At 47.0% G+C, this 15,962-nt stretch overlaps 1 protein-coding gene across 8 annotated transcripts in view; it reads right to left on the bottom strand.

Annotated features, from left to right (window-relative positions):
* Nucleotides 1–15,962, bottom strand: part of GPR160 (G protein-coupled receptor 160) — a 39,130-nt gene that overhangs the window by 13,215 nt on the left and 9,953 nt on the right. For 3 of the 8 annotated variants that reach the window (XM_053312216.1, XM_053312211.1, XM_053312213.1), the window contains exons 2-3: nt 12,183–12,255; nt 6,360–6,432 (exon numbers count right to left, since the gene is read on the bottom strand). The exons of 2 other annotated variants lie outside the window; for them this stretch is intronic. The gene's annotated coding sequence lies outside the window, so the exon portion shown is untranslated. The remainder of the gene's footprint in view (nt 1–6,359; nt 6,433–12,182; nt 12,256–15,962) is intronic. 3 more of the 8 variants (XM_053312218.1, XM_053312212.1, XM_053312214.1) reach the window with 1 other exon arrangement.

The raw sequence follows: 15,962 nt of genomic DNA, 5'->3' as shown, positions 1-15,962 counted from the left end.
TCCACTGGTGACTTAGCCAGTCTGCCTGGAGAATATCCTCCCCGCTCAGGAGTTCAGCCGCTATGGACTTCAGGTTCAGCTTTGCCCAGGCCAGAAAGCAATCCGCCTCCTGCATAAGCACTCGCGACCTCGTGCCGCCTTGATGGTGTACATGGGCCTTGGCCTTCACATTGTCCATTCTGACTAAGGCATGATGGTTCTGAATTAGCCCCTGGAACTGTAACAGAGCCATGCGTATGGCCTTCAATTCTAGCCAATTGATATTGAACTGGAATTCCTCTTCCAGCCATAGTCCTTGAGCATGGTGAGCGAGACAGTGTGCCCCCCAGCCAGATAGGCTCGCATCTGTTGTACCCCTCTCCAGTGCCAGAGAAAGCCACCATCGAAAGGATTCCCTGACCTTGGAAGGAAGAGTAACCTTCAAATGCTGCTTATCAATGATCACCAATTAAAAAGGAAGAAGAAACCATTGGAGAGGTGTTGAATGCAATCTGGCCCAGGGAGTACAGTCCAGGCAGGCAATCAAGTGCCCCAAAATTTGAAACATTAGGTCCCCTTTCTTCTTCAGCATCCAAGAAGCAATAGTCTCTGTGAGCTTGTTCTGACACTCTACTGGTAGAGATACTGCTAACTCCATATTGAAAAGGACTCCCAGATGTAGCAGAATGTGAGACAGTTGAAGATGATCAACACATTGTCCAAATATGGATAGGCCTGAATTCCCATGCGTGCACGATGACAGCTACCATCAATTTTGTAAATACTCAGGGCACCAATGACAGGCCAAAAGGCAATGCTTTGTATTGGAAGTGCTGTTGATTGTAAGCAAACCTCAGGAAACGACGTTACCTCAGGTGAACTGGGACGTGCAGATAGGCCTCTGACAAGTCTATAGATGAAAGCCAATTCCACAGGTGGACTGATCTCTTGATGGACTTTAACAACTCCATCCTGAAGGTCCACTTCCTCACAAGGCAGTTTAGACATTTCAGGTCGAGAATCGCACGCCAGGTGTCATCCTTCTATGGAACCGAGAAGAGCAAAGAAAACACGCCTTGCCATGACGAAGAATAACCTGCTCCATCAGAAGCCTTTTGGAACGCTGCCTGGAAACAGGAGTTACAAAAAGAAAATCGTGGGGAACAGATACGAAATCTATTGAATAACCCCGGGTAACCGTACGAATAACCCACTGATCGGTGGTGATCAGCACCTAGGTCCTGGCAAAGTCCAGGAGACGGTCCCAACTGGTCCCAACATCATTGCTTACGATTCCTGGAATCTGCACTGTTGGCGAAGGAGCCCAATCAATTCTTATTCTGTCCCCTGTTCCTGCCGGACCAGGATGGTTTCCAGGACCCTCTGAATGCCAAGCCTCGGTTGTCTTTGTCTCTGTCAGTGCCCCTGAAGCCAGCATAACCTGCACAGAGTGAATTTCTGTAGGGATGAAAGGAACTCTGAAATGAGGAATTAAACCCCCTACGAGCTTCCCCTTGCCCCATAGGCATGGCCTTTATTTTATTTTATTTATTTTTTATTTATATTATTATTTTTATGTCACGGGTTTTAACCAAAACGGGATCTAAAGACTCTCCAAATGATTTCCCTCCTAAAAAGGGAGTAGCAGCCAAGGCAACTTTCAGCTTGTGGACTGACTTGAAGCAAGACAGGACCGGAAATGGGTTGGGTGTGGCTGGAGCAGCATAGTATATACAGATCTGAAATCTGATTGGGCCTGTCTTGAAGCATGAGAAGGCTGACAACCCGTCAAGTTAGGATGCCCTCCCCATTCCTCGGAAAAAAAGTGGGTCTGGAGTGGGGGAGGCAATATCACAGGTAGCAGGCAGAGGGAGGTATGGCGGTGGGAGTTGGGCAGGCCGTTACAGGGGAAAACGGTCCAGGCAATTGAGGCCTGTTCCTTTTTCCGGCCCTTCTCCCAACCCTCTGACCCTAGGGAGCTCTGAGAACACTCCCTCGAGGATTAGGGTGCTGCTGCTGAATGCCAGGTCAGTTAACGCAAAAACATCTCTCATCCACGATTTGATTGTGGATGAGCGTGCTGACCTGGTATGTGTGACAGAGACCTGGTTGGATGCGCAGGGCGGGGTTGGTCTCTCTCAGCTTTGTCCTCCAGGTTTCCAGATCGTGCAGCAGCCCCACCTCGAGGGTCGGGGAAGAGGTGTTGCAGTCATCTTTCGAGAGACCCTCCCCGTTTCCAGGTGCCCTGTCAGGCAATCTCAGAATTTCGAGTGTTTGTCCTTGAGGGTGGGCCTCCGAGATAGGCTGGGGATTCTGTTGGTGTACCGACCACCCCGCTGCACTTCAGTCTCCCTACCTGAGCTGGCGGGGGTGGCCGCGGAGGTGGCCTTGGGTTCCCTCAGGCTTATTGTTTTGGGGGATTTCAATGTCCACGCTGAGGCCCCCCTAATGGGTGCGGCTCAGGATTTCATGGCCTCCATGGCAACCATGGGCCTGTCTCAATTGGTATCGGGCCCTACCCACATGGCGGGACACACTCTGGATCTGGTTTTTGCCGACCGGGAAATAAATGATCTGGAGGTGGGGGAATTTAAGATCACTCCTTTGTCATGGACAGATCATCTGGTGGGGTTTAGTTTGACTGCTCCGTCTGCCCTCTGCAGGGGTGGTGGGCCGATTAGGATGGTCCGCCCCCGGAGGCTTATGGATCCGCTTGGATTCCAGACGGCCCTCGGGGAGTTTCCAGTGTCCACAGCTGGTGACCCTGTCGAGGCCCTAGTTGACCTCTGGAATGGAGAGATGGCCTGGGCTGTTGACACGGTTGCTCCTAAATGCCCTCTCCGGCTTGGTGGAGCCCAATCTGCTCCTTGTTTTCCTCAGAGCTCAGGGCGATGAAGCAACTCGGACGACGGCTAGAACGATGCTGGAGGAAGAGTCATCACGAATCCGACCGAACACGGGCTACAGCCCATTTTAGGGACTACTCCGTGGCGGTGGGGGCGGCGAAGAAATGCTTTTTCTCCGCCTCCATTGCGTCTGCTCAGTGCAGACAAAGAGAGCTGTTTCGTGTGGTAAAAACCTTGCTCCACACATCCCCCCAGACAATGGGGGAGGAGTCATCTACAGCTCTTTGTGATCGGTTTGCCTGTTGCTTTGCAGATAAAGTTGCTTGCATCCGTGCTGACCTGGACTCCAGAGTTTTGGCAGTTCTGGCAGACGTGCCTCTGGTACCATCTGGTCCCGTTGTGTTGGATTCTTTTCGGTTGGTGCGGCCTGAGGATGTGGACAAGATCCTGGGCAGTGTGCGGGTGACTTTGTGCGCTCTTGACCCTTGCCCTTCATGGCTAATAAAAGCTGCCAGGGAGGGGACAGGCAGATGGCTGGAGGTGATCATTAATGCTTCATTAAGGGAGGGCAGGATGCCATCGTGCCTCAAGGAGGCGGTGGTAAGACCACTATATAAAAAGCCCTCCCTTGATCCCTCCAACCTGGATAACTATAGACCTGTGTCTAACCTTCCCTTTTTGGGCAAGGTGATGGAGCGTGTGGTGGCGTCCCAGCTGCAGAGGGTCTTGGATGATACGGATTATCTGGACCCTTTTCAATCTGGCTTCCGCCCCGGGTATGGGACTGAGACTGCCTTGGTCGCTCTAGTGGATGACCTACGCCGGGAACTAGACAGGGGGAATGCGTGCGTCCCTGTTGGTTCTGCTGGACCTCTCAGCGGCCTTTGATACCATCAACCATGGTATCATTCTGGGCCGCCTCTCCAGTATGGGAATCGGAGGCACTGCTTTGCAGTGGTTCCGGTCCTTTCTTGGGGGGAGGGTCCAGAAGGTGGTGCTGGGGGACTACTGCTCGGCCCCGTGGCCGCTGGCCTGTGGGGTCCCGCAGGGATCGGTCTTGTCCCCCATGCTGTTTAACATTTACATGAACCCGCTGGGAGAGGTCATCCGGGGACTTGGACTGAGTTGTCAGCAATATGCGGATGACACTCAGCTCTATCTCTCCTTGTCATCTGATCCTAGGGAGGCGGTGGATGTCCTGAATCGGGGGCTGGAGGCCGTGATGGGTTGGATGTGGGCTAACAAACTGAAATTGAATCCGGATAAGACGGAGGTACTGTTGATCAGTAGGAGAGCCAATCGGGATGAGGAGATTTTACCAGTTCTGGATGGGGTTGCACTCCCCTTGAAGGAGCAAGTACGCAGCTTGGGGGTACTACTGGACCCGGCTCTGCTTTTGGAAGCTCAGGTGGAGGCGGTGGCCAGGGGTGCCTTTGCACGGCTTCGGCTGGTGTGCCAGCTGCGTCCCTTTCTCGAGAAGGCAGATCTGGCCACGGTTACCCACGCCTTAGTCACGTCGCGGCTGGATTACTGTAACGCGCTCTGCGTGGGGCTGCCTTTGAAGAATATCCGGAAACTGCAGCTAGTGCAAAACTTCGGCAGCGAGGGTTTTATCCGGAGCTGCCCGTTGGGACCATATCACCCCCATTTTGAAAGAGTTGCACTGGCTGCCGGTTCGTTTCTGGGTCCAATTCAAGGTGCTGGTTTTGACCTTTAAAGCCCTAAACGGTTTGGGCCCGGGGTATTTGAGGGACCACCTGCTCCCAAGGGTTGCTGCCCGCTTGATGAGGACATCTGAGGGGGCCCTGCTCCGGGTGCCGACAATGAGGGAGGCCCGGCTGTCGTGCACTCAGCACAGGGTCTTCTCTGTTGCTGCTCCTAGACTCTGGAATGCTCTCCCAGTGGCCATTCGTTCCTCAGACTCCATCACGGCTTTTAGAAAGCTTTTAAAGACTTGGCTTTTTACCCAGGCTTTTACATAATCGTTTTTACTGCTGCTTCTGTGTGTTTTTATCTGTTGTATTGTTTTTTATCCCTGTTTTATATGTTTTTAGCTTGATGTTTTTATTGCTTTTTATTGTATGTTTTAATTTTTGTAAACCGCCTTGGGGTTTTCTTTTAATGAAAGGCGGTATAGAAATGTAAAAATAAATAAATAAATAAAATATTGCTTCCAGCCAGGTACTATTTAAGCCACTGGTTATTTACATTTAAAGCCCTAAATGGTTTAGGGCAAGGATGCTTTAGTCTCCCCCTATACGTAACTTCGTATTCTTTGCAGTCAGCTGGAGAGTCCCTTCTGTGTGTAACATCATCAGCTGAAGTGTGGTTGGTGGAAATCAGGGAAAGAGCCTTTTCCAGACTGTGGAACTTCCTGCCCCATGAGATTCATTCAGCCCTATCCCTGGGTTTCCTGCCACTTGGTTAAGATATATTTTGCTTAGGCAGCCATTTGACCTGCCTATTATTTATTTTAATTCTTCTAGGTATCTCTGCTCTGTTTCTGATTATTATTATTTTTAATTTATTTACATTGTTTTATTGTACTTTTACTGAAAACTACCTTGAGTGCCCGATTTTGCATGGAAAGGCAAAACATAACTTGTGTAAACAACAATAAATATGATTTCTCAGCAAGCTATGCTTGGGATTTGTAGCTTCTCAGCTTTGAGTGAGGCTCCAGAGCACATTGTACCTGCATACAGTGCCTTCTATTTTTACACCATCTGAAGAGCACTTCTGTACAGCACATTCATAGAAGTTACTTCTCTCAACAGCTTTCTTAGAAGAAAATCTCTGGTTTTAGGTTTAGTAGTGACCTCGTCAATCACATTAATTTTGAGCCAAAACATATCAATCACATTTCAAATGGGACATGTTTGAAATGAATCATCATAAGAAAAGAGAGTTTGCTGTCCAGTAGAGAGTGATCACTGATGAACACATATGGTTCTTAAGGGTTCTTTACAGAACCTAATTAAATTACATAAAGTACTACTGACCTAACCAGCATGAGTATCAGAATAATAATTATCCCAGTCAAATGCTTCATAGGAGATTTTCATGTAAGCAAAAGCTTGCAACACAGTAGTTCATTCTGTTCTAATAAATTGATCGGGCATGTCTCTTTCTAAAGAACACAGGGATATTTGTTTTATAAAAGGCTTGCAAGATCCAAAAATATTGCCTGGAGGGGGTAAACTGTCTTTTCCTGTCTCATGAAATCATTCGGAGTCTATTGTTATTCAATGCAATAACTAGATTATAATCTTTGAGCCTCCTCAATCAGCGTTTAATTTATTTACATAGTCAGGGAGAGAATCCAAAGATGAAGTAAATAACCCCAACCCATCATTTTTAAAGTGCCTTAAGGAAAGCCACGGTATGAAGCTCTCCTGATCTGCACACAAACATGAACCTAGGAAGCTGCCTTATGCTTCTCAGTCAGACCATTGGTCCATCAAATTCAGCACTATCTAATCAGACTGGCAGGGGCTCTCCAAGGTTTCAGATTGGGATATTCCCCAGTCCTACCTGGAGATGTCAGGGACGGAACCTCCTGTTTGCAAAGCAGATGTTCCTCCACTGAGCTATGGCCCCTCCCCACCTGCAACAGAAACAAAACTGAACATAAAATTGTGGTCTGGATCCAAAGAAGCGAGGAGTGTGCGCATGGGAGACAAGATATACAACTAAAGCCTCGTTTATCTTTGCTGCAGCAATGCCCATTGCAAAGAGACAAGCCACTGTTTGTTCCACTTTAACAGTGAAAACAGTCAGTAATGTTCATTTAGACAATGGCTTCACTACAGATGTACACAGCACTTTTACAATCCTGATACTTCTTTTAGAACTCATCCTATTTTGCCCCAGAACATGCAGACTAAAGACAAGGGACAAAGTATGGCCATTATGGCTTATAGAGAGCTCTTTAAAGGTCCTTGGGCTATGGGCCCCAACCAGCACACCTGCGGACTTTGCAAGAACTGCACAAGAACTGCACAAGAACTGCACAAACTTGCCCTAACTCCTCTAGGCATTTCCAGATGGAGGCTTTTATCACATTGTGAAACCCATTCCTTAAGATTTCACTGAGGGAAGAGTTATGCAACTCCAGGGCAGAGCAAATGCTTTGCAGGTAGTTCCCATGACCTGTCCCTGGTAACTCCAGCTTTCTTGTGGCAAGACTAGAAGGCTTTAGAGAGTCACCGTCAGTCAAGCGACAGTACTTCACCCTCTGATCAAGAGGCCGGAGATCACCGCAACCTTATTGGGACTTGGGTCTTCTTACTACCCTGCACTCTTTCTCTTAGTGGGCTGAGGTCTGGAGAGGTAGCAGCCCTTTTGAATATCCTCAGTGCAGCCTCCACTGAAGAGGCTGTAAGCTCTCCAGGTCTTGGGCTTCATGCCACCCGTGCTCTCTCCACCAGTGGGCTGAAAGGCAAGGACCTAAAGGTGTGAACCAAATCATCTCCTAAACAGCAACATGTCACAAAATCTCAGGCAACTTTCCAGCAATAAGGAAGGAAGGGAGAAGCAAAGGAAACTCCATCAAACAGAAGCAGAGATTGGAATATGAACAAGAGGAAAGAGGATGGGCAGTGAGGGCTTTGTGGTAGTTTGCACGCACTGTGTTTGTTTCCTTTCCTGAAAGTATCCTAGCCTTCATGTGCAGCAAGTGTAAGTGGATTGCTCTGTTGGAAGAGAAGGTAAGAGGACTGGAGGAATGAGCTTTCTACACAGTAATTTGCTCAAGGGTAGCTTAGCTACCTACTGACGTTCCTGGCTGATTTGAAATTGGGTTTTGTATCATTAGAGAGGAGGAGGAGTTCAGATGCAGGACAGAGGAACACTGCAGCAAGGACAACAGCAGAAGATGACTGTGAAGGAGGAGGAAACTGCATGGACAAGAATAAAGACCAGGAGAATCAGAATGCATCCTGAACCACCAGTATTAACAATCTTTCAGGATCTTTACAAGAAGGGATCTGGAAAACAAGCCTTATGAATAAAGCTTGAAGGAACTAGAGAAGAGAAAACTGAGGGGAAACTCTTCAACCATCTGAAGGGCTATCACACACAGAAGAGGGCAAAGACTTGTTCTCTGCTTCCGAGAGGGCACAACTCGATTCAATGGGCTTAAGTTACAGGAGGATAGATTTTGGCTGAACATTAGTGTGCTGTAAACTTCTCAATGAAAAGAGCACACAGCTCTATGTTCACTGAGCAGGAAGCTGGACTAGATGGCCTACAAGGCCTCTATGATACTGAGCTCACCATAAAGTAGCTTTTCAGTGGTCTAGGGAGAACCAAACACATCTAGGTGTTTGGGCTTAAGTGACTTTTTAGCTCATATTGTTGCTGATGCAGAGCTTAGACATTCTGGCCAATAGAGAATTTACATTCATATTACAAAGTGATTGTAGCAAGAGCCATTCTAAGCTCATGTGAAAATAATCCAGGAATGCAAAACCCATGCCATATTAACATTTACGATCTATTTATTTACTTTAAAATTACCGGGAAATAAATGATCTGGAGGTGGGGGAATTTAAGATCACTCCTTTGTCATGGACAGATCATCTGGTGGGGTTTAGTTTGACTGCTCCGTCTGCCCTCTGCAGGGGTGGTGGGCCGATTAGGATGGTCCGCCCCCGGAGGCTTATGGATCCGCTTGGATTCCAGACGGCCCTCGGGGAGTTTCCAGTGTCCACAGCTGGTGACCCTGTCGAGGCCCTAGTTGACCTCTGGAATGGAGAGATGGCCTGGGCTGTTGACACGGTTGCTCCTAAATGCCCTCTCCGGCTTGGTGGAGCCCAATCTGCTCCTTGTTTTCCTCAGAGCTCAGGGCGATGAAGCAACTCGGACGACGGCTAGAACGATGCTGGAGGAAGAGTCATCACGAATCCGACCGAACACGGGCTACAGCCCATTTTAGGGACTACTCCGTGGCGGTGGGGGCGGCAAAGAAATGCTTTTTCTCCGCCTCCATTGCGTCTGCTCAGTGCAGACAAAGAGAGCTGTTTCGTGTGGTAAAAACCTTGCTCCACACATCCCCCCAGACAATGGGGGAGGAGTCATCTACAGCTCTTTGTGATCGGTTTGCCTGTTGCTTTGCAGATAAAGTTGCTTGCATCCGTGCTGACCTGGACTCCAGAGTTTTGGCAGTTCCGGCAGACGTGCCTCTGGTACCATCTGGTCCCGTTGTGTTGGATTCTTTTCGGTTGGTGCGGCCTGAGGATGTGGACAAGATCCTGGGCAGTGTGCGGGTGACTTTGTGCGCTCTTGACCCTTGCCCTTCATGGCTAATAAAAGCTGCCAGGGAGGGGACAGGCAGATGGCTGGAGGTGATCATTAATGCTTCATTAAGGGAGGGCAGGATGCCATCGTGCCTCAAGGAGGCGGTGGTAAGACCACTATATAAAAAGCCCTCCCTTGATCCCTCCAACCTGGATAACTATAGACCTGTGTCTAACCTTCCCTTTTTGGGCAAGGTGATGGAGCGTGTGGTGGCGTCCCAGCTGCAGAGGGTCTTGGATGATACGGATTATCTGGACCCTTTTCAATCTGGCTTCCGCCCCGGGTATGGGACTGAGACTGCCTTGGTCGCTCTAGTGGATGACCTACGCCGGGAACTAGACAGGGGGAATGCGTGCGTCCCTGTTGGTTCTGCTGGACCTCTCAGCGGTCTTCGATACCATCAACCATGGTATCCTTCTGGGCCGCCTCTCCAGTATGGGAATCGGAGGCACTGCTTTGCAGTGGTTCCGGTCCTTTCTTGGGGGGAGGGTCCAGAAGGTGGTGCTGGGGGACTACTGCTCGGTCCCGTGGCCGTTGGCCTGTGGGGTCCCGCAGGGATCGGTCTTGTCCCCCATGCTGTTTAACATTTACATGAAACCGCTGGGAGAGGTCATCCGGGGACTTGGACTGAGTTGTCAGCAATATGCGGATGACACTCAGCTCTATCTCTCCTTGTCATCTGATCCTAGGGAGGCGGTGGATGTCCTGAATCGGGGGCTGGAGGCCGTGATGGGTTGGATGTGGGCTAACAAACTGAAATTGAATCCGGATAAGACGGAGGTACTGTTGATCAGTAGGAGAGCCAATCGGGATGAGGAGATTTTACCAGTTCTGGATGGGGTTGCACTCCCCTTGAAGGAGCAAGTACGCAGCTTGGGGGTACTACTGGACCCGGCTCTGCTTTTGGAAGCTCAGGTGGAGGCGGTGGCCAGGGGTGCCTTTGCACGGCTTCGGCTGGTGTGCCAGCTGCGTCCCTTTCTCGAGAAGGCAGATCTGGCCACGGTTACCCACGCCTTAGTCACGTCGCGGCTGGATTACTGTAACGCGCTCTACGTGGGGCTGCCCTTGAAGAATATCAGGAAACTGCAGCTAGTGCAAAACTTCGGCAGCGAGGGTTTTATCCGGAGCTGTCCGTTGGGACCATATCACCCCCATTTTGAAAGAGTTGCACTGGCTGCCGGTTCGTTTCTGGGTCCAATTCAAGGTGCTGGTTTTGACCTTTAAAGCCCTAAACGGTTTGGGCCCGGGGTATTTGAGGGACCACCTGCTCCCAAGGGTTGCTGCCCGCTTGATGAGGACATCTGAGGGGGCCCTGCTCCGGGTGCCGACAATGAGGGAGGCCCGGCTGTCGTGCACTCAGCACAGGGTCTTCTCTGTTGCTGCTCCTAGACTCTGGAATGCTCTCCCAGTGGCCATTCGTTCCTCAGACTCCATCACGGCTTTTAGAAAGCTTTTAAAGACTTGGCTTTTTACCCAGGCTTTTACATAATCGTTTTTACTGCTGCTTCTGTGTGTTTTTATCTGTTGTATTGTTTTTTATCCCTGTTTTATATGTTTTTAGCTTGATGTTTTTATTGCTTGATGTTTTTATTGCTTTTTATTGTATGTTTTAATTTTTGTAAACCGCCTTGGGGTTTTCTTTTAATGAAAGGCGGTATAGAAATGTAAAAATAAATAAATAAATAAAATATTGCTTCCAGCCAGGTACTATTTAAGCCACTGGTTATTTACATTTAAAGCCCTAAATGGTTTAGGGCAAGGATGCTTTAGTCTCCCCCTATACGTAACTTCGTATTCTTTGCAGTCAGCTGGAGAGTCCCTTCTGTGTGTAACATCATCAGCTGAAGTGTGGTTGGTGGAAATCAGGGAAAGAGCCTTTTCCAGACTGTGGAACTTCCTGCCCCATGAGATTCATTCAGCCCTATCCCTGGGTTTCCTGCCACTTGGTTAAGATATATTTTGCTTAGGCAGCCATTTGACCTGCCTATTATTTATTTTAATTCTTCTAGGTATCTCTGCTCTGTTTCTGATTATTATTATTTTTAATTTATTTACATTGTTTTATTGTACTTTTACTGAAAACTACCTTGAGTGCCCAATTTTGCATGGAAAGGCAAAACATAACTTGTGTAAACAACAATAAATATGATTTCTCAGCAAGCTATGCTTGGGATTTGTAGCTTCTCAGCTTTGAGTGAGGCTCCAGAGCACATTGTACCTGCATACAGTGCCTTCTATTTTTACACCATCTGAAGAGCACTTCTGTACAGCACATTCATAGAAGTTACTTCTCTCAACAGCTTTCTTAGAAGAAAATCTCTGGTTTTAGGTTTAGTAGTGACCTCGTCAATCACATTAATTTTGAGCCAAAACATATCAATCACATTTCAAATGGGACATGTTTGAAATGAATCATCATAAGAAAAGAGAGTTTGCTGTCCAGTAGAGAGTGATCACTGATGAACACATATGGTTCTTAAGGGTTCTTTACAGAACCTAATTAAATTACATAAAGTACTACTGACCTAACCAGCATGAGTATCAGAATAATAATTATCCCAGTCAAATGCTTCATAGGAGATTTTCATGTAAGCAAAAGCTTGCAACACAGTAGTTCATTCTGTTCTAATAAATTGATCGGGCATGTCTCTTTCTAAAGAACACAGGGATATTTGTTTTATAAAAGGCTTGCAAGATCCAAAAATATTGCCTGGAGGGGGTAAACTGTCTTTTCCTGTCTCATGAAATCATTCGGAGTCTATTGTTATTCAATGCAATAACTAGATTATAATCTTTGAGCCTCCTCAATCAGCGTTTAATTTATTTACATAGTCAGGGAGAGAATCCAAAGATGAAGTAAATAACCCCAACCCATCATTTTTAAAGTGCCTTAAGGAAAGCCACGGTATGAAGCTCTCCTGATCTGCACACAAACATGAACCTAGGAAGCTGCCTTATGCTTCTCAGTCAGACCATTGGTCCATCAAATTCAGCACTATCTAATCAGACTGGCAGGGGCTCTCCAAGGTTTCAGATTGGGATATTCCCCAGTCCTACCTGGAGATGTCAGGGACGGAACCTCCTGTTTGCAAAGCAGATGTTCCTCCACTGAGCTATGGCCCCTCCCCACCTGCAACAGAAACAAAACTGAACATAAAATTGTGGTCTGGATCCAAAGAAGCGAGGAGTGTGCGCATGGGAGACAAGATATACAACTAAAGCCTCGTTTATCTTTGCTGCAGCAATGCCCATTGCAAAGAGACAAGCCACTGTTTGTTCCACTTTAACAGTGAAAACAGTCAGTAATGTTCATTTAGACAATGGCTTCACTACAGATGTACACAGCACTTTTACAATCCTGATACTTCTTTTAGAACTCATCCTATTTTGCCCCAGAACATGCAGACTAAAGACAAGGGACAAAGTATGGCCATTATGGCTTATAGAGAGCTCTTTAAAGGTCCTTGGGCTATGGGCCCCAACCAGCACACCTGCGGACTTTGCAAGAACTGCACAAGAACTGCACAAGAACTGCACAAACTTGCCCTAACTCCTCTAGGCATTTCCAGATGGAGGCTTTTATCACATTGTGAAACCCATTCCTTAAGATTTCACTGAGGGAAGAGTTATGCAACTCCAGGGCAGAGCAAATGCTTTGCAGGTAGTTCCCATGACCTGTCCCTGGTAACTCCAGCTTTCTTGTGGCAAGACTAGAAGGCTTTAGAGAGTCACCGTCAGTCAAGCGACAGTACTTCACCCTCTGATCAAGAGGCCGGAGATCACCGCAACCTTATTGGGACTTGGGTCTTCTTACTACCCTGCACTCTTTCTCTTAGTGGGCTGAGGTCTGGAGAGGTAGCAGCCCTTTTGAATATCCTCAGTGCAGCCTCCACTGAAGAGGCTGTAAGCTCTCCAGGTCTTGGGCTTCATGCCACCCGTGCTCTCTCCACCAGTGGGCTGAAAGGCAAGGACCTAAAGGTGTGAACCAAATCATCTCCTAAACAGCAACATGTCACAAAATCTCAGGCAACTTTCCAGCAATAAGGAAGGAAGGGAGAAGCAAAGGAAACTCCATCAAACAGAAGCAGAGATTGGAATATGAACAAGAGGAAAGAGGATGGGCAGTGAGGGCTTTGTGGTAGTTTGCACGCACTGTGTTTGTTTCCTTTCCTGAAAGTATCCTAGCCTTCATGTGCAGCAAGTGTAAGTGGATTGCTCTGTTGGAAGAGAAGGTAAGAGGACTGGAGGAATGAGCTTTCTACACAGTAATTTGCTCAAGGGTAGCTTAGCTACCTACTGACGTTCCTGGCTGATTTGAAATTGGGTTTTGTATCATTAGAGAGGAGGAGGAGTTCAGATGCAGGACAGAGGAACACTGCAGCAAGGACAACAGCAGAAGATGACTGTGAAGGAGGAGGAAACTGCATGGACAAGAATAAAGACCAGGAGAATCAGAATGCATCCTGAACCACCAGTATTAACAATCTTTCAGGATCTTTACAAGAAGGGATCTGGAAAACAAGCCTTATGAATAAAGCTTGAAGGAACTAGAGAAGAGAAAACTGAGGGGAAACTCTTCAACCATCTGAAGGGCTATCACACACAGAAGAGGGCAAAGACTTGTTCTCTGCTTCCGAGAGGGCACAACTCGATTCAATGGGCTTAAGTTACAGGAGGATAGATTTTGGCTGAACATTAGTGTGCTGTAAACTTCTCAATGAAAAGAGCACACAGCTCTATGTTCACTGAGCAGGAAGCTGGACTAGATGGCCTACAAGGCCTCTATGATACTGAGCTCACCATAAAGTAGCTTTTCAGTGGTCTAGGGAGAACCAAACACATCTAGGTGTTTGGGCTTAAGTGACTTTTTAGCTCATATTGTTGCTGATGCAGAGCTTAGACATTCTGGCCAATAGAGAATTTACATTCATATTACAAAGTGATTGTAGCAAGAGCCATTCTAAGCTCATGTGAAAATAATCCAGGAATGCAAAACCCATGCCATATTAACATTTACGATCTATTTATTTACTTTAAAATTTCTATCCCATCTTCCCATGCCAAATCGAGCACTAAAGGTAGCTTATAGCAGGGGTTGACAAATCCCAAGCACTAGGGAGCCATGATACCTAGAAATTTAAGCATGCTATCTAAAACACGATATTCAGATGTAGAGATATTCAATAAAATCTTTGCTTTACAGCTCTGTTTCTATTCTAAATATGCTACTTGCAAAGGGGATACAGAGAAGTCTACCCCTCGACAATTTCTGTCATTAAATTTGGGCCTAATCCAGCAGGGCTGTACTTAGATGTGCCATGTGAAAAGTAATGATATTGTGCAATGTCACAAATTCTGCTCGCTTACAGCTTGCCTTTGATGTACCCACATGGACACCATGGGGCATCTTTGTTGGTGCCAGGCACTCCATCCTCCCCATCATCAGTTGGGCCTCAAAGACAAAGGAAACGTGTAGGTCCGTGGAGGGCAAGTTTTCAGCGAACAGAATTTGTGGCATTGCACATCATCATTACTGATCACATGGCACATCTGTTAAGGCATCAGCCTTAGATTCCAATTTCCCGGCTTTGTGAAGCTTGAGCCAAAATGAGATAGTCTTAATTATGCTTGGCAGGTTTTTTTGACTATATTATATTGCTTTTCAACAAAAACATTCTCAAAGCAGTTTACACTGAAAAAGAAGTAAGATGGTTCCCTGTCCCTGATGGGCTTTAGATTCTTCTAAAAAGAAACACACACCAAAAAAGGTACACAATGTCATCAGCGACCACTGGAGGGGTGCTGTGCTGGGGTTGGACAGGAACAGTTTGTCTCCCCCTGCCAAATATGAGAATTGCCACTTTAAAAGGAGCCTCTTTGCTGAAGATGGACTTTTCCTGTGGCAATACCCAGAATACGGAATTCTCTGCCCCAGGAGATTCCTCTTGTCCTCTCCTTAATAGCCTTCTGAATACCTTTTTCATTTCATAGGTCTTTTCCCTCTCCTTCCATCTGACCTGTTAGTTACGTTTTATTGTTGTGTGTTTTGGACTGAAGTATTATTTCTGTTGGAGGTTGTTAATTTTACCCCCAGTAGGTAAACAGCAGAGCACTAGGAAGAGAGCACACACTCCAGTTACAGAGTAGGTAGCAGAGGATGGTTTAGTTTTTGCAGCTATTTTGTGAAAACACATGGAGATTCTTGCAGAACTAAATACTAAGTATTCATTGGTTAAGTACACCTGGATAGGAAAGACCTAATCCTAAAGGACTACATAATGAATAGGTGAGGGAGAGGGAGAGAGATGTTTCCATCTACTCTCTAAGAGGAAAGGAAGCACTGTGACTCAGCACAGGAAGTGCTGAAGAGTCAGATCAGGGGTCATAGAGTAAGGACAGATAGAGAGACCCTTACTCACTGTCTCTACTCCCAATGCCCTTAGTGGTCATTAGGATAGTTGGGGCAAAAGGTCGATGCACTGGAACCCCATCTCCAACGATTTTAATCTGTGCGCCTATTTTATGCTGTAGGCCGAGGCCTTGATGATTTTTCTTGGGAGCCAGCCCAAAATGTTGGAGCCAATTTTTCTGGACACTTGCAGGGCTGTTCCTGGGGTTGTGGGGGTGCAGGGCTGGGAGGGAATCAGCGTGAGAGGGGCCTCCTTAACGTTTCTTATGATTACAGAATCATACTGACTGATGGCATACTGTGTAAATAGTGTATGTGAGTGAGCTTGTTTTAAGACTGTTAACTCCTCTGAAGCAGAAAATCATTTTCTTACACCTCTTGCTATGTAAACCACTTTGAGACTTTGCAAGGACTATTTACACAAGTGC

This window comes from Hemicordylus capensis, chromosome 3 (genome assembly GCF_027244095.1).
Source record: "Hemicordylus capensis ecotype Gifberg chromosome 3, rHemCap1.1.pri, whole genome shotgun sequence".
Lineage (NCBI taxonomy): Eukaryota > Metazoa > Chordata > Lepidosauria > Squamata > Cordylidae > Hemicordylus > Hemicordylus capensis.
Note: the sequence above shows the minus strand (reverse complement) of the source record. Positions and strands in the feature narration are given on the sequence as shown.